The 27,579-nt window shown below is 35.9% G+C and overlaps 1 long non-coding RNA gene across 1 annotated transcript in view; it reads right to left on the bottom strand.

Moving 5' to 3' along the window:
* Positions 1–27,579, bottom strand: part of LOC134854911 (uncharacterized) — a 78,552-nt gene that overhangs the window by 36,961 nt on the left and 14,012 nt on the right. Inside the window, exon 2 of the long non-coding RNA XR_010164432.1 lies at positions 24,358–24,410. This is a non-coding gene — a long non-coding RNA (uncharacterized LOC134854911). The remainder of the gene's footprint in view (positions 1–24,357; positions 24,411–27,579) is intronic.

Raw genomic sequence — 27,579 nt, 5'->3', positions numbered from 1 at the left:
CCAATTTTCCAACCAATTGTTTCTCAATTCCCATGGGAAATCTCTCCTTCATCCTTTTCAAATACCGATGCTACCCCTATCTTTTCTCCAATTGCAACTAATCAACCCAACGCACTTAGCCCCAGGAACTATAACCAAATAGAGCTTGATTTAGATAACTTTATAACCCAACAATAACACCTTCATGACACAAATAACGCATCAGCTGACTCACTCAACGTCCGAACCCTGAAGTAAGTCAGTACATATTGCACCCACAAGAGGAAAAAAAATATTAGGAAATCACTCTAACGCTAAACCTCAGTTGCCCTTTAGTCGTCCACGATCAACCCGTTTATATTCTGATCCACAAACACTAAGACCACAGAAGTTTTATTCCACAACTTGCCTTTCCTCCGCGAGTATACATACTAACAATCATACGATGACAACCAACCGAACTTTTTCGTTGATGAAAATGAGCTGGCTCCCACATTTTCCTGGATCACTTACTACAATTTTAATAATCCACTAAAACTTCCCTTGAAAAACAACCCCGAAGATAACGAGCTCTGTCATTCCCAAATTCTGTCATTCCCTAATTCACCAATTAACTACCGCTCTTAACGAAAATCAATTCACTACTATTGGTGCAAATCAGTACTCGAATAAATTCATCGCACCACGCTCTAATCGATTTTCCAATAACCATTACGATCACGCTATAACCAGATATATGCAAGGTATCCGACACGAAGACGACCAAAACACTAATTCTCAACTTAAAGAACGACAATTTCATTAAATCAGAATGCATATATCACCTAGCTAGCACTAAAAAGAAACTTGATTTGATAGTCTCTCGCTCACTAACAACACGAAAGCCTACGAGCAATATTCAATAAATTTAACCATTTTGCATTCACATTTCATTTCCTTACACCAAAGGAGAGAAACATTCATTGTTCACACAAAATCATGCTCAAGACGGAACGAAATCTTTAAACGCATTTTTTAAAACTACACAAAAATATTATAAACAAACACACACGCACGTAAGCCACAACATCGTTTTATGTTTATAAACCAAAAAACACATCACCAAATTTCTTCATTTTTACCTATTGTTTCAAATCTACTACCTTACACGACATCCTTCGTAATTACGATCCCTTCAGACAGATGTCTACATTTTGCCAACTAACCAACACCTTCCGGATTGATGACGCTCGCCAAATCATAACTCCCCAAGAAAATGTCCAGCTCAATAAAATAACCCCACTTGAACCTGTTCACAAAAGAGAATTCAATCACAAGCTTCATAATTTAATCATGAGTTTCAAGCCTTACCGAGGAACTAAAAATCATCAGAGCACTCGAATTTCTATGGCATCTGCTTCGCACTAAATACGTAATCTGCATGCTTGCCGAACTTCTCGTAACATCTGACACGATAAAAGCTAACTTCACTCCTAGATTTTCTCCTGAAAGAGAGCGCTCGTAAGTATGATTTTTTTATTAGTTTTTATTTATTTATTCACTAATAGATGAAACAAAACAAAGGCCATTATTTTTTTAATTTTTGATCTGAAAATGAAACTAAGTTTTTCCAGCGCAGTAAACTTCATAACCAGTGCAGTTAAGTAATAATTTTAAAGTAAACTTCAAAAATTTTAGTAGTAAATGAAATGAATGCCAATAAATTACAAGAAACTAAGCTTTCTATGTAAGCTTCTTTTGGAAACTTCAAAAATCCAATTACAAATTTATATTTTACGTATTCTATCTACAGAAATTAAGTAACTCGCCCACGAAAAATGTTTTTTAAATGAAACTCAAAAACAACTCAAACTCATTTTCACACGTTACGAAAATTCGTTTAACCTATTTGGAACGAATTATAAGAAAGCTCAAGCTAACAAACAGGACTCACTATCACCACAAAACCAACCGCATGGTAAGAAAGTCGCACGGTACTCAGACCAGATTAAACCCAGATTAAAACTGGATAAATTACTCACACTCGAAATTTTTTGAAACTTAAAACATCAAAGATTCGAAAAAAAAAACCAAAACACAACAATCTATTTTTGAAACAAAAAACCAAAAAGAAAAAAGAAAAATACTTATACAATAGAACGAAAAATTAAACACAAAAAGAGACTCTGCTAAACGAGACGGAAAACCTATACACCCTCACTGGCCTAACCACCCAGTAGGACGTCCTGAGCATGCTATATAGCCGGCCTAAACAACCGAGCTGTACCACTCTTTTGACCCACACTCATTTTCTGACGAGAGGTGTTCTAGGGTGACCGACTCTTTACAAATAACTGAAAATAAACAAAAAGACTTTGCGAAAAGAACTAGAAAAAACATCATAACTAAAATTGATCTCACTTACAAGTTATACGTAAATTTCAATGCAAAAGATTTCTTAGAGCAAACGGAACGAACAGCAAAAGGAGATGAAAACTCGACGACATTGCGACTTTAGAATGGCAAATCTATTGGTTTATTTCCGTAGTCACAACCTGCGAAGGATTTGAATTATGGGCCCAACATCGCAGCAAAGAAACCCATTGAAGAAGAACAATGACCAACTTGATGTTGACCTAACATAGAAATCCTAGTCACTTAGCATTTCACGCAGAAAGGTCAAATTTCATCTTGCACGTAGTCTCGCTCTAAGCTAAACGAAGTTGACAAATCATTGCATCAATCAGAAAGCTTGACATGATCACTGAAAACAATCTAGGATAAAACTAGAACCACTTCCGGAACACAAACGGCCTTTTTTTCTCTACGACGAAGATAACTACATCTCTCACTCTTCCACGCAGTCACTGCTTCCAAAAAAAATTACTCTTAAGAACAAAGAAATCTCCACATCTATCATTCACAAAAAAAAACAATTTTAAAAACTAAAATTTATCTAAGCCCCGGGTGGTTGGAACCAGGTTAAATAATGCATTTATAAACAATAGACTATCTCCAAATGTTTTTTCTTGATAGAACCAATTATAACTAATTAACTATTCTTTATAAAACCATCTCTATAAAACATTTCTTACTAACCAATCATGATCCATTACTAACACTGAGAATTATTCGTACTGCTAAAACTAGTCGTAGTTTCAGGACCAGAACAAATTGAATAGAACTTAGAAGACAGTTTATCTCCTTTAGAACAAGTTGCAGATGGACTTACCCGCAGATATCACTATACGCTAGATCTATTGAGACTAGGAGATATACGAGTAAGGTTAACATTGGTATTAGACTAAGAAGTTGTACGAATCTATTTGGCCAAAAAAAAGATAACGTGACGAACAGACGGTGTATCTTATCTGAATTACTCTATGATTGAGCCACCCCGGACTTAAACTCAAAGGGTTTCAAATAAAATTTCTTGGAGCTTCGAATTTCAAAAATTAGTCGAGATTGTTTAGTTAAAAGTCTACTTTTTTTCTGTAGAAAGAAATAGTTGCCGCACAAACTTTCGAGCATAAAGAACGAGAAAAACTAATCAAGCTAAATAATCACTCTAGCTTCCTATATAGCTCAAATTAATTTTTAACGTTTGGCTATATAATAATCCAACACTTAATAATTCATCCAAAACTCCTCTGCAAAAGATTATTCGAGAGGAGCTAAAGGGCAGTTAAGATGTTTTAACAAGCGTTTTTTTTCCATTTTCTTAAAGCAATCAACGTTGTTTTTTTAAAAATTTTGTCTGCAGTGCAAAAATCTTACGGAAAATTTAAATTGGGGAGACAAAAACCATTTCTGGATAAGACTTCATACTTGTTCTGAGTTTTTGAATTTTTTCGGTTTTTTAAAAATTAATTTCAAAACAACTGAAAGTTTTTGATCGTACTTACCCAACTCAACACCATTTTCACCGTATATGGTTTTGCACTTGTAGCCTTCAGGGCTAAAACAAAACAGCGTTCCTAAGTTTGAACTTTGACCAAAAACTTGTAATAGACTCTAAAATAGTCTGCTCTGACTCTCAAATTTAATTTAAAAACATCAAAATTGTACCTTTTCCTCTACTTGATTAATATACCAAGAACCAAAAAATAGTTTTTATTTCAAAATCCCCGTTTTCACCATATGCAAAATTAATTTCAACTCAGTAAATCTACGTTTTTAATTCAAGTTTTGCATAGGTTTTTTATCGCTGTTCCATCGCTGAAAATGAGCCAAATTAGCGAGATTTATCGAGAAAATTTGCTAATGTGGCTATGAACATCGATAATTTATCGATGGCGATCGCTGTTTTTCTTTCACTTTTTTATCGCTAATTTTCAATGTGAGCTCAACCCGGGTAAACTCACAACAGCCCTTCTACTGATTATCAACACCAACTGACAAAAGGAGCAAATTAGCGCCACTGAATTTTTGCCGTGAACTTGAAATTGAGCAGAACACTGTCTGGAGTTTCATAGTGAAGAGTGCTTGTCACATAACCCTTCGGCTCTTTTTCCTTTCCCCACCCACCTCACTCAAACATGAATTTTATGGTCTAAAATAGTCTGCTCTGACTCTCAAATTTAATTTAAAAACATCAAAATTGTACCTTTTCCTCTACTTGATTAATATACCAAGAACCAAAAAATAGTTTTTATTTCAAAATCCCCGTTTTCACAATATGCAAAATAATTTCAACTCAGTAAATCTACGTTTTCAATTCAAATTTTGCAGTGTTTTGCAAACAATGACAGCAGAGGTTTAAACTGTCACTTCCTATAAGATTGCAATTGTTTAATTTCATTGAGTTTAGTTTCATTGATTTTTCCAAATAGTTTTATGTAATATAGATCAATTCTAAATCTTGAGTTGTTGCAGAGAAATCAATAAACATTTGAAAGAAAAACGTGTTCCTTCGCTCGGTGTCAACAAAAAAATGCAAATACTTTGTCCCGTGACTGTATGGGGTTAAACAAGAAAGTGCGTTTTTACCTTGCTATTTTTTTGCTACCTAGATAAACATGATGGTGAAAAAAATCTGTAAAGAATCGATGTGCGGAAAAAAACGTTTGAGGCGGAAAAAACGTTTAAACGAAAAACCGTTTAAACTAGTATTAGCGAAACAACATTGAATGCATAAAAACCCACACTGGAATTCCATGGATAATAGTCGATTATATTGTCATTTTATAGTCAGTATCTATAAAATTGCAAAAATAATTGATTGTAATCCATCAAAAATAGATTAAAAACCATTATTTTTAATATCAATATAATCCATTATAATCGATTATAATTCATTAAAAATGGAATGTTTATTTTTTTTAATGCCAACATAATTCCTTATACTCGATTATAATAAATAATAATGAATTTTTTTGAGACGCTAGTCATGAAACATACAACTTTTTTTTCAAAGTTATCGCATTTCCTGTTTAGTACAGTTGCTACGTATTAGGTTTTATAAAATGTTACATTACCGTTTACCTCTTTCCTGTTTACCCCCACCCCCCCCCCCCCACCCTGTCTACCTCCCTCCCCCTGTTTACCCCCCTCCCCCTGTTTACCCCCTCCCAATAATTACCCCCCTTTCCCTCCCTGTTTACAAACCCCCCCCCCCTATTAACCTCCCAGGGGATGGCACCTCTGTTAGAGCAATAATTTTTTCGTTTTGATAGGTTTTTTATCGCTGTTCCATCGCTGAAAATGAGCCAAATTAGCGAGATTTATCAATAAAATTTGCTAATGTGGCTATGAACATCGATAATTTATCGATGGCGATCGCTGTTTTTCTTTCACTTTTTTATCGCTAATTTTCAATGTGAGCTCAACCCGGGTAAACTCACAACAGCCCTTCTACTGAGTATCAACACCAAGTGACAAAAGGAGCAAATTAGCGCCACTGAATTTTTGCCGTGAACTTGAAATTGAGCAGAACACTGTCTGGAGTTTCATAGTGAAGAGTGCTTGTCACATAACCCTACGGCTCTTTTTCCTTTCCCCACCCACCTCACTCAAACATGAATTTTATGGTCTAACGAGCGGTCTTACAAGGTTAATTATGGAGACCAAATATGTTTGTCATAGCCTAATTAGTCTACGTGCCAAATTTCATGACAATCGGACAAAGTGCACTTCAAATAACTTCCATTATAAAAATTTGCAGGTGGGGAGAAAAGAAAAATGAGCCAACCCTTCTTATATTATGATGAGTTTGCGACGTTAAATTGGAGGAAGAGAGAAAACAACTTAGTTCAAGTGGTTATTTGCAGTTTTTTGTCCGCAAAAAGCTGCCGAATTGCTCGAAGTAAAATGTTAATTTCGTCTAGTAAGTAATACGTTAGAAATCTTCATCTCACTGTGGCGCTTAAAGTTTTTGAGTTTCGTTTGCACAATCATTCCTCAAAATTCAGATAACTCTTTAAATTAAGAAAAAAGATACGCCACAAAAAGCTATAATTTGAGTTTCTCACGTGCAAATCCATTTTTAAAACTTAACCTTCTGAACCAGACTCGCTTCACCAAAAAGACTTTTTAGCTTCGGTAAACATTATAATCAGTAATTTTAGTGTTGAAAGTTTTTTTTATTCAGCTGTTTTAACTGTCAGTTGGCTATGTTCTTGTCGCACAAATTAAAAAATTTATTGTAACGAGAAATTACGTAGTTAATTATAATTTTGAAGTACAACATACCATCACATTTCCTCTCTCTCATCACAACTTAAGGCACAGGAGCAAAACTTCACCCCACTTTCTATACAAAAAATTATTGGTGAAAACAGTAAAGAACTAGCAAAGAGTACTTTGAACTATGTTACCATGAAACCGGAAAATTGAGAAAAAACGCGTGCGCGTTTGCCCGGGTTGACAAAAAATGCTTATCATACGATTTTCATATATGAAAAAGATGCTTATCATACTCTTTCATACATTTCCATGGAGCGAAAGTAAGCGTATGAAAATAGCAATATAAGCATTTTTTCCATAGATGAAATTGTATGATAAGCATTATTTTCCATACTATGAAATTGTATGATAGGCATTTTTTCCATAAATGAAAATACAACAAACTTTTGTTTCGAAATTTCTAGTTTCAACTGAAACACTAACCAAGGATTTTTTGTCTTAAGACAATCCAGAGTGTAACTGGCAGTTACCACGCAGAGAAACTGCATTTGATGATTTTAGACAAAAAAGTTAAATTTAACGTTTTCACATAGAATTATATACCAAAAAAGTAACTTATTGAATATGGCTAGATAATTTTCAGTTTGAAAAAATTGATGGTTGAGAAAAAAAGGCCTGTTTTCTACAAAGTTATGTTCATTTTAGCAAAACAAACAAAAGATATAATCGTGTTTACAAAAAAAAAATTTCTTGTGATTTTTCTCGACTACATTATAAACAAAAAAAGGTCAAAACTTGCATGCAAAACTTTTTCTTTGTAAAATTTATATTTTAGCACAAAAACAAGTTTGCAGCCAAGCAAGGAATAAAAAAAATTTTACCTCAAAACTTGTTTTTGTTTATGAAAAAAGTGCATAGCATACAATTTTCATATATGAAAGTTGTATGATAAATGTTAACGCAAAATAGCATTAAAGTTGAAAGTATAGTATAAAATCAGTATAGTTGCTTAGCAATACCAGCTTTATAGCTCAGTGGGTTCGATTCTCAGCTAGGTCGCTTCATTTGAGAATCCTATTTGAGCCGAATCTGACAGAACATAAGTTAATTCAACATAAGTTTCTGTTAATTAAACTGCATGAACTAAGTATGAATTCATTGTGAAAAAACACATTAAACACACCAAAACAGCGCATGAACAAGCCCAATTTTTAGCTTGATACGTGTAATGTTGTTGCTAATTCCGTGCAATATGAATAACTAAAAATTGCCTTAACTGATTCTCTTGAATTAAGCCGATTCTCTTTTTATTCGATTTATAAAAAAGGCCAGAATATTTTGGTTACGCGACTCGGGAACACACAATTGAGGACCGACCTGAACACAATTTATTGCGACCTCAAACTGAATCGAGAGACGACCCCGGCACAAGTTTGTGAGACCTCAATCTCCAAAGCAAGAAGCCTTGCACACATTTTATGAACTCAATTTTTGAATTTTTGAAAGAAGAGCCGACCCGAACACATTTTTGTGCGACCTCAAATTGAATAGTAGAACGAACCCTGGACAATTTTGTGCGACCTCATTCTCCAATTCGAGGAAACCTGCACATTTTCGTGTGACCTCAAGTCGAAAACGTATAAAACCACCCCTAGTCAAAACAAAGCCGACATCACACAAGACCGGAAGCGGTTTTTTGTGAATTCTTCATGGACTTTTGGTCTGAAACTCGGTGAACTCCAGGCAAAAAAAATTGTAAGATCGAACCTGCGTTTTCAATTAACTTTTAGACTCTAATTTGTGCTAGATTTTTAATCAAAAAAAGTGCGACGTTTTTGACTATCAGTCCTATAAAATCATATACGATGTTATTAATTGCAAACCGATAAAGTCCCTTTTAGATACCCTAATACTCGTGCATACCCAGTATCCTAGTTTTCCAGGAGAGTCTCGAACCCTCGAGCAAAACTTCACCCCACTTTCTATACAAAAAATTATTGGTGAAAACAGTAAAGAACTAGCAAAGAGTACTTTGAACTATGTTACCATGAAACCGGAAAATTGAGAAAAAACGCGTTTGCCCGGGTTGACAAAAAATGCTTATCATACGATTTTCATATATGAAAAAGATGCTTATCATACTCTTTCATACATTTCCATGGAGCGAAAGTAAGTGTATGAAAATAGCAATATAAGCATTTTTTCCATAGATGAAATTGTATGATAAGCATTATTTTCCATACTATGAAATTGTATGATAGGCATTTTTTCCATAAATGAAAATACAACAAACTTTTGTGTCGAAATTTCTAGTTTCAACTGAAACACTAACCAAGGATTTTTTGTCTTAAGACAATCCAGAGTGTAACTGGCAGTTACCACGCAGAGAAACTGCATTTTGTGATTTTAGACAAAAAAGTTAAATTTAACGTTTTCACATGGAATTATATACCAAAAAAGTAACTTATTGAATATGGCTAGATAATTTTTAGTTTGAAAAAATTGATGGTTGAGAAAAAAAGGCCTGTTTTCTACAAAGTTATGTTCATTTTAGCAAATCAAACAAAAGATAAAATCGTGTTTAAAAAAAAAATTTCTTGTGATTTTTCTCGACTACATTATAAACAAAAAAAGGTCAAAACTTGCATGCAAAACTTTTTTCTTTGTAAAATTTATATTTTAGCACAAAAACAAGTTTGCAGCCAAGCAAGGAATAAAAAAAATTTTACCTCAAAACTTGTTTTTGTTTATGAAAAAAGTGCATAGCATACAATTTTCATATATGAAAGTTGTATGATAAATGTTAACGCAAAATAGCATTAAAGTTGAAAGTATAGTATAAAATCAGTATAGTTGCTTAGCAATACCAGCTTTATAGCTCAGTGGGTTCAATTCTCAGCTAGGTCGCTTCATTTGAGAATCCTATTTGAGCCGAATCTGACAGAACATAAGTTAATTCAACATAAGTTTCTGTTAATTAAACTGCATGAACTAAGTATGAATTCATTGTGAAAAAACACATTAAACACACCAAAACAGCGCATGAACAAGCCCAATTTTTAGCTCGATACGTGTAATGTTGTTGCTAATTCCGTGCAATATAAATAACAAAAAATTGCCTTAACTGATTCTCTTGAATTAAGCCGATTCTCTTTTTATTCGATTTATAAAAAAGGCCAGAATATTTTGGTTACGCAACTCGGGAACACACAATTGAGGACCGACCTGAACACAATTTATTGCGACCTCAAACTGAATCGAGAGACGACCCGGCACAAGTTTGTGAGACCTCAATCTCCAAAGCAAGAAGCCTTGCACACATATTGTGACCTCAATTTTTGAATTTTTGAAAGAGGAGCCGACCCGAACACATTTTTGTGCGACCTCAAATTGAATAGTAGAACGACCCCAGGACAATTTTGTGCGACCTCATTCTCCAATTCGAGGAAACCTGCACATTTTCGTGTGACCTCAAGTCGAAAACGTGTAAAACCACCCCTAGTCAAAACAAAGCCGACATCACACAAGACCGGAAGCGGTTTTTTGTGAATTCTTCATGGACTTTTGGTCTGAAACTCGGTGAACTCCGGGCAAAAAAAATTGTAAGATCGAACCTGCGTTTTCAATTAACTTTTAGACTCTAATTTGTGCTAGTTTTTTAATCAAAAAAAGTGCGACGTTTTTGACTATCAGTCCTATAAAATCATATACGATGTTATTAATTGCAAACCGATAAAGTCCCTTTTAGATACCCTAATACTCGTGCATACCCAGTATCCTAGTTTTCCAGGAGAGTCTCGAACCCTCGAGCAAAACTTCACCCCACTTTCTATACAAAAAATTATTGGTGAAAACAGTAAAGAACTAGCAAAGAGTACTTTGAACTATGTTACCATGAAACCGGAAAATTGAGAAAAAACGCGTTTGCCCGGGTTGACAAAAAATGCTTATCATACGATTTTCATATATGAAAAAGAGGCTTATCATACTCTTTCATACATTTCCATGGAGCGAAAGTAAGTGTATGAAAATAGCAATATAAGCATTTTTTCCATAGATGAAATTGTATGATAAGCATTATTTTCCATACTATGAAATTGTATGATAGGCATTTTTTCCATAAATGAAAATACAACAAACTTTTGTTTCAAAATTTCTAGTTTCAACTGAAACACTAACCAAGGATTTTTTGTCTTAAGACAATCCAGAGTGTAACTGGCAGTTACCACGCAGATAAAGTGCATTTTGTGATTTTAGACAAAAAAGTTAAATTTAACGTTTTCACATGGAATTATATACCAAAAAAGTAACTTATTGAATATGGCTAGATAATTTTTAGTTTGAAAAAATTGATGGTTGAGAAAAAAAGGCCTGTTTTCTACAAAGTTATGTTCATTTTAGCAAATCAAACAAAAGATAAAATCGTGTTTAAAAAAAAAATTTCTTGTGATTTTTCTCGACTACATTATAAACAAAAAAAGGTCAAAACTTGCATGCAAAACTTTTTTCTTTGTAAAATTTATATTTTAGCACAAAAACAAGTTTGCAGCCAAGCAAGGAATAAAAAAAATTTTACCTCAAAACTTGTTTTTGTTTATGAAAAAAGTGCATAGCATACAATTTTCATATATGAAAGTTGTATGATAAATGTTAACGCAAAATAGCATTAAAGTTGAAAGTATAGTATAAAATCAGTATAGTTGCTTAGCAATACCAGCTTTATAGCTCAGTGGGTTCGATTCTCAGCTAGGTCGCTTCATTTGAGAATCCTATTTGAGCCGAATCTGACAGAACATAAGTTAATTCAACATAAGTTTCTGTTAATTAAACTGCATGAACTAAGTATGAATTCATTGTGAAAAAACACATTAAACACACCAAAACAGCGCATGAACAAGCCCAATTTTTAGCTCGATACGTGTAATGTTGTTGCTAATTCCGTGCAATATAAATAACTAAAAATTGCCTTAACTGATTCTCTTGAATTAAGCCGATTCTCTTTTTATTCGATTTATAAAAAAGGCCAGAATATTTTGGTTACGCGACTCGGGAACACACAATTGAGGACCGACCTGAACACAATTTATTGCGACCTCAAAGTGAATCGAGAGACGACCCGGCACAAGTTAGTGAGACCTCAATCTCCAAAGCAAGAAGCCTTGCACACATTTTGTGACCTCAATTTTTGAATTTTTGAAAGAGGAGCCGACCCGAACACATTTTTGTGCGACCTCAAATTGAATAGTAGAACGACCCCAGGACAATTTTGTGCGACCTCATTCTCCAATTCGAGGAAATCTGCACATTTTCGTGTGACCTCAAGTCGAAAACGTGTAAAACCACCCCTAGTCAAAACAAAGCCGACATCACACAAGACCGGAAGCGGTTTTTTGTGAATTCTTCATGGATTTTTGGTCTGAAACTCGGTGAACTCCGGGCAAAAAAAATTGTAAGATCGAACCTGCGTTTTCAATTAACTTTTAGACTCTAATTTGTGCTAGTTTTTTAATCAAAAAAAGTGCGACGTTTTTGACTATCAGTCCTATAAAATCATATACGATGTTATTAATTGCAAACCGATAAAGTCCCTTTTAGATACCCTAATACTCGTGCATACCCAGTATCCTAGTTTTCCAGGAGAGTCTCAAACCCAAAAATTTTCTAGACAAGAAGAGAATTCAGAAAATTTGCCAAAAAAACTTTCGCAAAAATTTAAAAAAAAATTCTCGAAAAAAAAGTTATCACAACTTTTCCAAAATTTTCACAGACAAAAAAAATTTGCCCAATTTTATAGCAAAACCGGAAAACACCGTTTTTGTTTCACCCGTTCACTCATTAAAACCGTTAAAGCCGTTTAAGTGGCATGCTCCTCCCGAATGTTCTTTGAAAACGGGAGAGTCTAAAACTTCACCCCACTTGCCCGCTTCACCAATTAGCGAGATTTATCGATAAAACTTGCTATTGTGGCTATGATCATCGATAATTCATCGATGGCGATCGCTCTTTTTCTTTAAGTTTTTTATCGCTAATTTTCAATGTGAGCTCAACCCGGGTAAACTCAAAACAGCCCTTCTACTGAGTATCAACACCAACTGACAAAAGGAGCAAATTAGCGCCACTGAATTTTTGCCGTGAACTTGAAGTTGAGCAGAACACTGTCTGGAGTTTCATAGTGAAGAGTGCTTGTCACATAACCCTACGGCTCTTTTTCCTTTCCCCCACACACCTCACTCAAACATGAATTTTATGGTCTAACGAGCGGTCTTACAAGGTTGTTTATGGAGACCAAATATGTTTGTCATGGCCTTATTAGTCTACGTGCCCATTTTCATGACAATCGGACAAAGTGCACTTCAAATAACTTCAAATTTAAAAATCTGCAGGTGGGAAGAAAAGAAAAAAGAGCCAACCCTACTTATATTATGATGAGTTTGCGACGTTAAATTGGAGGAAGAGAGAAAACAACTTAGTTCAAGTGGTTATTTGCAGTTTTTTGTCCGCAAAAAGCTGCCGAATTGCTCGAAGTAAAATGTTAATTTCGTCTATTAAGTAATACGTTAGAAATCTTCATCTCACTGTGGCGCTTAAAGTTTTTGAGTTTCGTTTGCACAATCATTCCTCAAAATTCAGATAACTCTTTAAATTAAGAAAAAAGATACGCCACAAAAAGCTATAATTTGAGTTTCTCACGTGCAAATCCATTTTTAAAACTTAACCTTCTGAACCAGACTCGCTTCACCAAAAAGACTTTTTAGCTTCGGTAAACATTATAATCAGTAATTTTAGTGTTGAAAGTTTTTTTTATTCAGCTGTTTTAACTGTCAGTTGGCTATGTTCTTGTCGCACAAATTAAAAAATTTATTGTAACGAGAAATTACGTAGTTAATTATAATTTTGAAGTACAACATACCATCACATTTCCTCTCTCTCATCACAACTTAAGGCACAGGAGCAAAACTTCACCCCACTTGCTATACAACAATTATTAGATGAAAACAGTAAAAAAGTAGCAAAGAGTACTTTGAACTATGTTACCATGAAACCGGAAAACTGAGAAAAAACGCGTTTGCCCGGGTTGACAAAAAAATGAAAAAATGCTTATCATACTCTTTCATACATTTCCATGGAGCAAAAGTAAAGGTATGAAAATAGCAATATAAGCATTTTTTCTATAGATGAAATTGTATGATAAGCATTTTTTCCATACTATGAAATTGTATGATTGGCTTTTTTTCCATAAATGAAAATACAACAAACTTTTGTTTCGAAATTTCTAGTTTCAACCGAAACACTAACCAAGGATTTTTGGTCATAAGACAACCCAGAGTGTAACTGGCAGTTACCACGCAGAGAAACTGCATTTGGTGATTTTAGACAAAAAAGTTAATTTTAACGTTTTCACATGGAATAATATACCAAAAAAGTAACTTATTGAATATGGTTAGAAAATTTTTAGTTTGAAAATTTTGATGATTGAGAAAAAAAGGCCTGTTTTCTACAAAGTTATGTTTATTTTAGCAAATCAAACAAAAGATAAAATCGTGTTTACAAAAAAAATTTCTTGTGATTTTTGGATGTTTTGGGTGAAAACTCATCCTGGACTACATTATAAACAAAAAAAGGTCAAAACTTGCATGCAAAACTTTTTTTTTTGTAAAATTTATAATTTAGCACAAAAACAAATTTGCAGCCAAGTAAGGAATAAAAAAATTTTACCTCAAAATTTTGTTTTTGTTTATGAAAAAAGTGCATAGCATACAAATTTCATATTTGAAAGTTGTATGATAAATGTTAACGCAATATAGCATTAAAGTTGAAAGTATAGTATAAAATCAGTATAGTTGCTTAGCAATACCAGCTATATAGCTCAGTGGGTTCGATTCTCAGCTAGGTCGCTTCATTTGAGAATGCTATTTGAGCCGAATCTGACAGAACATAAGTTAATTAAACATAAGTTTCTGTTAATTAAACTGCATGAACTAAGTATGAATTCATTGTGAAAAAACACATTAAACACACCAAAACAGCGCATGAACCAGCCCACTTTTTAGCTTGATACGTGTAATGTTGTTGCTAATTCCGTGCAATATGAATAATTAAAAATTGCCGTAACTGATTCTCTTGAATTAAGCCGATTCTCTTTTTATTCAAGTTATAAAAAAGGCCAGAATGTTTTGGTTACGCGACTCGGGAACACACAATTGAGGACCGACCTGAACACAACTTATTGCGACCTCAAACTGAATCGAGAAACGACCCCAGCACAAGTTTGTGAGACCTCAATCTCCAAAGCAAGGAGCCTTGCACACATTTTGTGTGACCTCAATTTTTGAATTTTTGAAAGGAGGGCCGACCCGAACACAATTTTGTGCGACCTCAAATTGAATAGTAGAACGACCCTCGGACAATTTTGTGCGACCTCATTCTCCAATTCGAGGAAACCTGCACATTTTCGTGTGACCGAAAACGGGTAAAACCACCCCTAGTCAAAACAAAGCCGACATCACACAAGACCGGAAGTGGTTTTTTGTGAATTCTTCATGGACTTTTGGTCTGAAACTCGGTGAACTCCGGGCAAAAAAAATTGTAAGATCGAACCTGCGTTTTCAATTAACTTTTAGACTCTAATTTGTGCTAGTTTTTTAATCAAAAAAAGTGCGACGTTTTTGACTATCAGTCCTATAAAATCATATACGATGTTATTAATTGCAAACCGATGAAGTCCCTTTTAGATACCCTTATACTCGTGCATACCCAGTATCCTAGTACCCCAGGAGAGTCTCGAACCCAAAATTTTTTTAGACAAGAAGAAAATTCAGAAAATTTTTGCAAAAATTAAAAAAAAATTCTCGAAAAAAAAAGTTATCACAACTTTTCCAAAATTTTCACAGACAAAAAAAAATTTGCCCAATTTTAGAGCAAAACCGGAAAACACCGTTTTTGTCTCACCCGTTCAATCATTAGAACCGTTAAGGCCGTTTAAGTGGCATGCTCCTCCAGAATATTCTTTGAAAACGGGAGATATGGTGTGGTCAGCTCAAAAGCGCAATCGATGCAAAAGTTTTAAGTGATGATGTCAAGCTGACATATCTCAACACCCTCGTTTTAGGCAAAGCGAAAAATGCAATAGCCGAATTCGCTTACAGTGAAACATTGCACCATGACGCTTTGAAAACTCGCTTCGGAGAGGAAAAAGATTGCTTTGGAGTGGAAATTCGGAAAACCACAAACGATTGCGGCGGCTCATCTTGACAAACGTTCGTTTTTTCCCCCTCTCAAAATGCACAGTTCAGAAAGCATTATCATTTTCGCTTCCTGTATATCCAGTCTTTTCGCTGTTTTCAAATCGTTAGGAAATGAGTACGACTTGAAGAGTTCATCCGTTTTGAATCAAGTTTCAAAATTGCTTCCAAATATGAAAGAGTCGTCGTCTCTTCACTCTGTAAAGAAATGCTGGAGACAGCCACCCGTTTTAGATTTTAATGACTGGTTCCGCCCGCAACAAGGCTGAGGCATATGAACTTATGCGTGCCAGTCAGAATAAGTCACGACATAAGGAGACTCTAAAGACTGGTTTCCATAAACACCCACAAAATTTTTGCCGCTGCTTTAAAAGTTGAAAGCCATGTTATGCTCCGTGCTTCCAGTGATAGGGTGAACACCCACTCTGGAGTTGTTCTGTATTTAAGGAAAAGACCCCAACTCGACAACCTCAGTTCTCCGTGCAAAATAGGTTGGGTTTTGCTTGCTTGCAACCTGACCACTTGTTCCGCCAATGCCCTAAAGCCCGCAAACGCAATGAGCCTGGTTGTGAAAGCACCCATATTGTCTTGTTGCATGAGGCTGATAAAGTTTTCAGCGGAAGGCCTGGAAACAAAGAGTTGAACATTAGCAATACCACAAGTCCTTCAAAATCAAACAATACCGCCTCGCCGAATCAAAATAAAAAGCTAACTTCATCATTGAACGTAGCCGGATCGCCGTCTTGCAAGAAACTAACGGGAATCCTTCCTGCGATTCGATTGGAAATAAGTTCAAGCACAGACGTGACCACTGCTCTTATAATGTGCGATTCCTGTTGTACCCACTCATGGGTCTCGGCGAGCCTAGCACAGCGTTTAAATTTAGCTAGATATTCTGGTAAATGGCTTCAATTCGACGGAATCCGTTCCCACGCAACAAGTCAAAGTAAACGTGTTTGCCAAATTCGACCACCATGAATAATTGTTTAGGGATACGCCGTTTGTCAAAGACAGTTTGAGTGTTGGTTCCGAAACCATTGAAGTTCCAATACAGCTTGACAGGTTTGCTTATCTGCAGCCAATTGAACCCATTATCTACAAATACTCCGACGAGGAGATGATATTGGGGCAGGATGTCTTTCATGCAATCAAGCCTCTCGAATACTTCCAAGAAAGAAACCAAACTACTCCTATCGCTGTCCGTATGCCCATTTGCTGGGTTCTCAGTGGCCCGCTTCCATCACCAATTGGTGTTCGAGCCACTACTTTCAAGTGCAATGTTGAAGACGTAGCACTTGCTGACCGAGCAAAGAAATGGTACCAGCTTAAATTGTATGGCACGTTTAAACAAGCTGATCCCCGTTCCGCAGCTGATAAACGTGCTCAATAAACTCTTGACTCTACCACGCTTCATGATGACAGCCGCTATGTTGATGGAATGCTCTCGGCTGAAGACAAAATTCATCTTCCCCAGACCTTTTACGCTTCATTGGTCCATTTCAAGTCTCTTGAAAAGCGTCTAGAAAAATATTTGAATTTGAAAACTCAATACGCATCGGATATGCGAGGTGATGTCGAGAAAGCTTACGTAATAATGGTTAGCCCACACGACTCAAAAAACCGTTCAGACCGAGAATGGTACCTTCCGCATCACCCAGTCTTAAACCCGAGCAAACCCGGCAGTGTTCAGTGCGTTTTGAACGGTGCTTCCAAGTTTCACGGCAAATCACTGAAAAACTCCCTTCTCGTCGGCCCCGATCTGCTTCAGATACTGTTATTAGTTTTAATGCGCTTCCGAGAGCAAAAATACGCAGTTTCCGCAGTTATCGAAGGCGTCTTTATACAGGTCGGCTGACTAGAAAGCGATCAACGTTCCTTGTGTTTTTTGTGGTAGGAGGACCCTACATCAGATGTGAGTGCATTTCAATACACAAGGCATATATTCGGAGCGAAAAACTCTCCGACATGTGCTAACTATGCTCTTCGCCGAACAACCGTCGACAACCAAGATCGTTACCCGAAGCCGCTTACGCCGTGCTAAATTATTTTTTACTTGATGACTACCTTCGGTCTGTGAAAAAACAAGAAACTGCTTTAACGTTAACCCGCACTTTAGTTGAACTGCTCAAGTTGGGTGGGTTTAATTTCAAAAAACTTATTAGCAAAGTTTCTAATTTGTCCTTGAAACTCATTCCCCCTAAACCCCTAAAGCCAGCGCAAACAACACTAAGGAAATTCTTACCGCTGCGATTATTCCGGAAGCCACATCGCATGTTCTCAGTCTCAAGTGGGACCACATCACCGATACGTTGGTTGTGAGCAGAGGAGTTAACCGCGAACTCAAAGACTCTGTTACACAGCGGTCGGTTCTTAGTTTTGTGTCCTCTGTGTTCGACCCCATAGTTCTTGTCGCCCCGTATACCGTACGCGCACGTTTGCTACTGAAAGATATCTGAGTGGCCAACAGTGGGACAACCAACTGCCAAATGAGTTGTACCGCAGTTTCACTGATTGGCACTCCGGTTTGCCAGTTTTAGTCAGCTCAAAATAGCTCGTTGATATTTTGACATACCAGTAGATGAGGTTAAGCTGCACATGTTCGGTGATAGCTCATTGGATTTCTTCTGTTCTGTATTACTTCGCACTCAGAAAATTGCTTATTCCAAATGTCAACTAGCGTTTGTCTTCGGTAAAGCAAGAGTAGTCCCTATGAAGATGCTTTCAACTCCGAAGTTGGAACTTCAAGCTGCGCTTCTTGCTAGTCGTCTGAAGGCTGATATCAAGAAAGCTCTTACGATGAGTTTTTCCATGGTGTTCATGTGGACTGACAGCACTACAGTCCTTCAGTGGTTGGAACTAGACAAGCAAACATCCCGTGTTTGTAGCCAATCGAGTAACCGAGATTCTGGAGTCAACATCAATTGACCAATGGTTCGATGTTTTGAGCGAAAAAAAACCCGCTGATACCGGAACTAGAGTTATTACTGCTGATTCCGTCCAGCAAACGGTCAATCCTTTTTGAAAAAGTCTGATTGGCCTTTCAATCCAAATAAGGAAGTTACTGAGAATATTCGCCTCGATGGTCCGGTGTACGATCTAAACGAGGGTTTAGAGGTCTCTTCAATTTTTCCGCGCACTGTAGTTTCGAATGACTTTGCTTTTCCTTGGGAAGAGTATAGCTCATTCTCCAAGATGAAGCGGCTGGTCGAATATATGTTGAGACTCTCAACTAAGAATAGACATTTCAGATCGCCAGATAAGGCCATAATTGATCCAACAGAACTTGTCGTTGCAGAGGAGAAACTTTTGCAACTTTTGCAGTTAGAGTCATTCCCAGCCGAATGTGAGCAAATAGCAGCTGGAAAACATGTGAAAACATCGGACCGTATATCATCGTTATCGCCTTTTTATCAGACCGAACGGTTTAATTAGATCTATTGACCGTATCCAACGTCTCTCCTCAACCGCATTCGAAACTCGCCATCCATTAATTTTGGATAGCCGCCATCGCCTAATCCGATTGTTTCTCCGTTTTTATCACATTAAGCACGAACATCAGTCCGTCGACTACCTTCGTTCCGTCATTCATCAACAATTTGTTGTATACCGCTTGAGATCTGCACTAAGAGTTATTGAAACACATTGCCTATGCTATAGAAAGCAAAAAGCGAAAACCGTTTTCCAATGATGTCTGACCTGGAGCGTCTATGTTACCACCAGCCACCGTTCTCGAACTGCGGCGTCAATTTTTTTGGACCATTTCATGTAATCATTCGTCGATCTTCCGAGAAACGCTGGGGTTTTCTATTTTACTTGCTTAACGACTCGCCCAATTCACATCGAGTTGGTTCCATGGGCACCAGCTCAGGTGTGATGTCTATCGAGTGCTTTATTTCTAGACGAGGAACACCCTCAATAATTTGGTCGGATAACGGAACGAACTTTATAGGAGCCGAAAAATAGCTTCTTCTGTGCATCAAAAATTGGAACGCAAAAGCTCCACTGTCGCTTGTACACAAAAGCATTTAGTGGAAGTATATATATAAATATATATATACCTTAACAGTAAAAATAACGTCCCCAAGATATCTCACTACTTAATATTTTTAGTTTTGTTAATCTCAAAAACGAGCTCCTAGCTTTTCGATGGTGGCCATACTATATATTAGAAAGATTGACTATAATATAGGCCTTGTTTTTTTCTTGAATATCTTTTTTCTCTTCTAAAGGAACCTGTAGCCTATGTAAGACATACACGCAAGTTAAAAGACAAGCAGGCGTAGCACGCATTTTATTTGCAAGACTTTTAAGAATATTTTCCACCTCAGTTAATAAGATCCTCCTTGACTCTCAGATTAGCGAGTGTAATAAAAAGCTAGCTGACGCGTTCGACACTACACAGAACAATTCAAATTCAAAATCCACGGCGCCACCACATCAAAACAGTCCACATAAAAATCACCCTTTATCTTTAGTTCCACGAAACTAGAGGAACACACTAGAAATTACTAAACATATCTCTTTAGGAAGAAGTTTCCCACGAAATCCAATCTAGCATAAAAGACTCCACCAACCAAACATCGACAACACAATTGAAAAATTAGCAGAAAAACCACACACAAAAAAGTTTTAGTTCTCAAAGCAATCATCTTTTCAACCCACGATGAGCCGACAGATTGGATCCATCAAAAATCCAACGCCACTCATCCACCATTTCACTCTCAGATCTCACTTCTTCCCCCTTACTCAGTGATCCCTCTAATTCACCACGCATGGACTCAGACGATTCTTTCCAAACAGTTTTCAACACCAAATCTAAATTAATTAGTTCTGATGTAGAAACCCTTGATGAAATCCTCGATTCCGAGCCTCTCCGTACAAACGAATCCCTACCAATTTTCCAACCCAATTGTTTCTCAATTCCCATAGGAAATCTCTCCTTCATCCTTTTCAAATACCGATGCTACCCCTATCTTTTCTCCAATAGCAACTAATCAACCCGACGCACTTAGCCCCAGGAACTATAACCAAATAGAGCTTGATTTAGATAACTTTATAACCCAACAATAACACCTTCATGACACAAATAACGCATTAAAAAATCATCAGCTGACTCACTCAACATCCGAACCCTGAAGTAAGTCAGTATATATTGCACCCACAAGAGGAAAAAAAAATTTATTAGGAAATCACTCTAACGCTAAACCTCAGTTGCTCTTTAGTCGTCCACGATCAACCCGACTATATTCTGATCCACAAACACTAAGACCACAGAAGTTTTATTCCACAACTTGCCTTTCCTCCGCCAGTATACATACTAACAATCAAACGATGACAACCAACTGAACTTTTTCGCTGATGAAAATGAGCTGGCTCCCACATTTTCCAGGATCATTTACTACAATTTTAATAATCCACAGAAACTTCCCTTGAAAAACAACCCCGAAGATAACGAACTCTGTCATTCCCAAATTCTATCATTCCCTAATTCACCAAATAACTACCGCTCTTAACGAAAATCAATTCACTACTATTGGTGCAAATCAGTACTCGAGTAAATTCATCGCACCACGCTCTAATCGATTTTCCAATAACCATTACAATCACGCATTAACCAGATATATGCAAGGTATCCGACACGAAGACGACCCAAACACTAATTTTCAACTTAAAGAAAAACAATTTCATTAAATCAGAATGCATGTATCACCTAGATAGCACTAAGAAGAAGTTTGATTTGATAGTCGCTCGCTCACCAACAAACACGAAAGCCTATGAGCGATTGTCAATAAATTTAACCATTTTGCATTCACATTTCATTTCTTTTCACCGAAGGAGAGAAACATTCATTGTTCACACGAAACCATGCTCAAGACGGAACGAAATATTTATACGCATTTTTTAAAATTACACAAAAATTTTATAAACAAACACACAATCACGTAAGCCACAACATCGTTTTATGTTTATAAACCAAAGAACACATCACCAAATTTCTTAATTTTTACCTATTGTTTCAAATCTACTACCTTACACGACATCCTTCGTAATTACGATCCCTTCCGGCAGTTGTCTACATTTTGCCAACTAACCTACACCTTCCGGGTTGATGACGCTCGCCAAATCATAACTCAAAATCATAACTCCAAATCAAAATGTCCAGCTCAATAAAATAACCCTACTTGAACATGTTCACAAAAGAGAATTCAATCACAAGCTTCATAATTTAATCCAAAAACACGAATCATGAGTTTCAAGCCTTACCGAAGAACTAAAAATCATCAGAGCACTCGAATTTCTATGGCATCTGCTTCGCACTAAATACGTAATCTGCATGCTTGCCGAACTTCTCGTAACATCCGAGACGATAAAAGCTAACTACACTCCTAGATTTTCCCCTGAAAGAGAGCGCTCGTAAGTATGATTTTTTTATTAGTTTTTATTTATTTATTCACTAATAGATGAAACAAAACAAAGGCCATTATTTTTTTAATTTTTGATCTGAAAATGAAACTAAGTTTTTCCAGCGCAGTAAACTTCATAACCAGTGCAGTTAAGTAATAATTTTAAAGTAAACTTCAAAAATTTTAGTAGTAAATGAAATGAATGCCAATAAATTACAAGAAACTAAGCTGGATAAATTACTCACACTCGAAATTTTTTGAAACATAAAACATCAAAGATTCGAAAAAAAAACCCAAAACACAACAATCTATTTTTGAAACAAAAAACCAAAAAGAAAAAAGAAAAACACTTATACAATAGAACGAAAAATTAAACACAAAAAGAGACTCTGCTAAACGAGACGGAAAACCTATACACCCTCACTGGCCTCACCACCCAGTAGGACGTCCTGAGCATGCTATATAGCCGGCCTAAACAACCGAGCTGTACCACTCTTTTGACCCACACTCATTTTCTGACGAGAGGTGTTCTAGGGTGACCGACTCTTTACAAATAACTGAAAATAAACAAAAAGACTTTGCGAAAAGAACTAGAAAAAACATCATAACTAAAATTGATCTCGCTTACAAGTTATACGTAAATTTCAATGCAAAAGATTTCTTAGAGCAAACGGAACGAACAGCAAAAGGAGATGAAAACTCGACGACATTGCGACTTTAGAATGGCAAATCTATTGGTTTATTTCCGTAGTCACAACCTGCGAAGGATTTGAATTATGGGCCCAACATCGCAGCAAAGAAACCCATTGAAGAAGAACAATGACCAACTTGATGTTGACCTAACATAGAGATCCTAGTCACTTAGCATTTCACGCAGAAAGGTCAAATTTCATCTTGCACGTAGTCTCGCTCTAAGCTAAACGAAGTTGACAAATCATTGCATCAATCAGAAAGCTTGACATGATCACTGAAAACAATCTAGGATAAAACGAGAACCACTTCCGGAACACAAACGGCCTTCTTTTCTCTACGACGAAGATAACTACATCTCTCACTCTTCCACGCAGTCACTGCTTCCAAAAAAAATACTCTTAAGAACAAAGAAATCTCCACATCTATCATTCACAAAAAAAAACAATTTTAAAAACTAAAATTTATCTAAGCCCCGGGTGGTTGGAACCAGGTTAAATAATGCATTTATAAACAATAGACTATCTCCAAATGTTTTTTCTTGATAGAACCAATTATAACTAATTAACTATTCTTTATAAAACCATCTCTATAAAACATTTCCTACTAACCAATCATGATCCATTACTAACACTGACAATTATTCGTGCTGCTAAAACTACTCGTAGTTTCAGGACCAGAACAAATTGAATAGAACTTAGAAGACAGTTTATCTCCTTTAGAACAAGTTGCAGATGGACTTACCCGCAGATATCACTATACGCTAGATCTATTGAGACTAGGAGATATACGAGTAAGGTTAACATTGGTATTAGACTAAGAATTTGTACGAATCTATTTGGCCGAAAAAAAGATAACATGACGAACAGACAGACGGTGTACCTTATCTGAATTACTCTATGATTGAGCCAACCCGGACTTAAACTCAAAGAGTTTCAAATAAAATTTTTTGGAGCTTCGAATTTCAAAAATTGTATTTTTAAGAGGGTACAAAAATTAGTCGAGATTGGTTAAGTAAAAGTCTACTTTTTTTGTAGAAAAAATAGTTGCCGCACAAACTTTCCAGCATAAAGAACGAATAAAATTAGTCAAGCTAAATAATCACTCTAGCTTCCTATATAGCTCAATTTTTAACGTTTGGCTATATAATAATCCAACAGTTAATAATTCATCCAAAACTTCTCTGCAAAAGATTATTCGAGAGGAGCTAAAGGGCAGCTAAGATGTTTTAACAAGCGTTTTTTTTTCCATTTTCCTAAAGCAATCAACGTTGTTTTTTTAAAATTTTTGTCTGCAGTGCAAAAATCTTGCGGAAAATTTAAATTGGGGAGACAAAAACCATTTCTGGATAAGACTTCATACTTGTTTTGAGTTTTTGAATTTTTTCGGTTTTTTAAAAATTAATTTCAAAACAACTGAAAGTTTTTGATCGTACTTACCCAACTCAACACCATTGTCAGCGTATATGGTTTTGCACTTTGCGCCTTCAGGGCTAAAACAAAACAGCATTCCTAAGTTTGAACTTTGACCAAAAACTTGTAATAGACTCTAAAATAGTCTGCTCTGAATTTCAAATTGAATTTGAAAACATCCAAAATGTACCTTTTCCTCTACTTGAATAATATACCAAGAACCAAAATATAGTTTTTTTTCAAAAACCCCGTTTTCACAATATGCAAAATTAATTTCAAATCAGTAAATCTACGTTTTCAATTCAAGTTTTGCAGTGTTTTGCAAACAATGACAGCAAAGGTTTAAACTGTCACTGCCTATAAGATTGCAATTGTTTAATTTCATTGAGTTTAGTTTCATTGATTTTTCCAAATAGTTTTATCTAATATAGGTCAATTCTAAATCTTGAGTTGTTGCAGAGAAATCAACAAACATTTGAAAGAAAAACGTGTTCCTTCGCTCGGTGTCAACAAAAAAATGCAAATACTTTGTCCCGTGACTGTATGCGGTTAAACAAGAAAGTGCATTTTTGCCTTGCTATTTTTTTGCTACCTAGATAAAGATGATGGTGAAAAAAATCTGTAAAGAATCGATGTGCGGAAAAAAACGTTTGAGGCGGAAAAAACGTTTAAACGAAAAAACGTTTAAACTAGTATTAGCGAAACAACAATGAATGCATAAAAACCCGCACTGGAATTCCATGGATAATAGTCGATTATATTGTCATTTTATAGTCAGTATCTATAAAATTGCAAAAATAATTGATTGTAATCCATCAAAAATAGATTATAAACCATCATTTTTAATATCAATATAATCCATTATAATCGATCATAATTCATTAAAAATGGATTGTTTCTTTTTTTAATGCCAACATAATTCCTTATAATCGATTATAATAAATTATAATGAATTTTTTTGAGACGCTAGTCATGAAACATACAACTTTTTTTTCAAAGTTATCGCATTTCCTGTTTAGTGCAATTGCTACGTATTAGGTTTTATAAAATGTTACATTCCCGTTTACCTCTTTCCTGTTTACAACCCCCCGCCCACCCTGTTTATCTCCCTCCCCCTGTTTAACCCCTCCCCCTGTTTACCCCCCTCCCAATAATTACCCCCCCCCCCTTTCCTCCCTGTTTACACCCCCCCCCCATTAACCTCCCAGTTTACCCTCCCTGTCAGTTTACCAGAACCGCCATTTACCCCTTTTATGGGGGGTTATTTATTGGTAGATTTGGGAGAGGGGCTTTATCATTTACACCCCCTCCACTCCACAGTTTATCCTTCCTCAATTTATTCCCCCCCCCCCCCCCATCCGCCCAATGGATTATATTGACAACATTTTGGACAATATTTTTCAATTATAATCGATTATTATCCATGGAACTCCGGCGCGGGAATATAGCATTAAAAACAATTGTACAGGCAGAGGCGAAGCTGAGTTTTGTGCCATCTGCAATACAACAATTATACGATCAAAGCACATTCAAAAATTAGCAGAGAGAATTTCAAACGATGACTGAGGAAATTTAAAAACGAAACGAAACGAAAAGAAAAGCAAAAACAAAATATTTTTTTGTATCGAAGTTCATTAGGTTTTGCAGAGAGGTCCTAGTAGGGTTGATTATGGGCAGATTTTAAAGATTCGTTTAGAGATTAGTTTAAAGATTAGTTTCAGAGTTTTAGCGCTCCCTAGTCGATCAAGGGAGGTTATCTTGCAAGATCTTGCAAGATTCTTGCAAAAGAGGGTTATCTTGCAAGATCTTGCAAGATGGAGGTTATCTTGCAAGATCTTGCAAGATGGAGGTTATCTTGCAAGAATCTTGAAAGAGGGAGGCTATCTTGCAAGAATCTTGCAAGAATCTTGCAAGATAACCATCCCAAAATTTCTGTCCAAAAAACACAAAAAAAATAACAGAAATTAGGTGTAAGATCAAAAAAATTGTTTCTAGAACGAGAATCCAAAACTTTTTCGAATTGATCTCAAAAATTTACTTGCATCACTTCAAATAAATGCTTAACGAATAAAATTAGACAAAAATCATGCGTTAAAAAGTAGTCGCATATCTGTTGTTAATTTATTCAATGAGATTAAAAGTATCAACCAATCAAATCTTTTTAATTTATTCGCAATTATTGCTGCTACTGGTTTGCGAAAATTGAAGGATTATTGGCCAAAAATTTTTTGTGACGAATTGCTTTAATTAGTTCAAACCGGGGATATTTAGTTTTTTCGACTATCGATTTCTAGTTTTGAAAGTGGAATTTATTTTTTAGATTTCCAGAGAATAAAAACTTTACTTATTGATCCAGTTTTCTCAAGTCGGTTTCATGTTATCAAAAAAGCGCCCATCATAAATTGTTCTAGAAATTTAAAGAGCTTAAAGGGCTTCTATTTTTTTCTTTGAGTTTTGAAAGTTGAGATTTTTCAACAACGTCAGTGTTATTTTTTAAGGTTTAATTGCGTTCATTACTCCTTTGCAATCTTCGAGTCTACTTGCGTTCATTACTCCTTTGCAATCTACAAAGGTATAAGTAGTCGATCAAAATTTGAAAATAGCTGCCTATCACAAAAAAAAGTTTTTAAAAAAAGAAGCTTTCTGGGGGCAACCGCCTAGCGGGCTGTGTGTATGTAAGCGTAGCTAAGATTGCTTCCTTCTTCCACGAACGCTACTTGGTTGTCTTCGCGTGTAAAGCTGTTTTTGCCCAAAAAAATTGTATCTTTAAAGATCTTGCAAAAAAAAGGTTATCTTTAAAGGAGGTTGTCTTGCAAGATCTTGCAAGAATCTTGCAAGATCTTTTAAAGAGATGCATCCTCTTTAAAAGAATCTTGCAAGATTCTTGCAAGATCTTGCAAGATAACCTCCCTTGATCGACTAGGGCTCTCAAAAGTACTACCGGACATTTTAAAGGAAAAATTAAGTAAATAAATCGACAGAATTAAAGCCGAGAGCCAACAAGCTGAAACTCAGCCGACAAAATTTGTCGAAAAACCACAACCGAAAAAAAGTGCATGTAACGCCTATGTAGGATCCACAATAGCTATATAAGTAGTGCATGCAAATTGAACTAACGAAATTGGAAATTAAACCACCAGAGCTTACGGCGACAACAGTGAAGCCGAAAAATCGTCAGGAGAAAATTAATTGATAGCAGCATCATAAAGATTCAACTAATTTGGTTAAACAGGTTTTTATCCCGAAAAA

This window comes from Symsagittifera roscoffensis, chromosome 9, assembly GCF_963678635.1.
Source record: "Symsagittifera roscoffensis chromosome 9, txSymRosc1.1, whole genome shotgun sequence".
Lineage (NCBI taxonomy): Eukaryota > Metazoa > Xenacoelomorpha > Acoela > Convolutidae > Symsagittifera > Symsagittifera roscoffensis.
The sequence above is the reverse complement of the archived record's forward strand: the minus strand, read 5'-3'. Positions and strand labels throughout refer to the sequence as shown.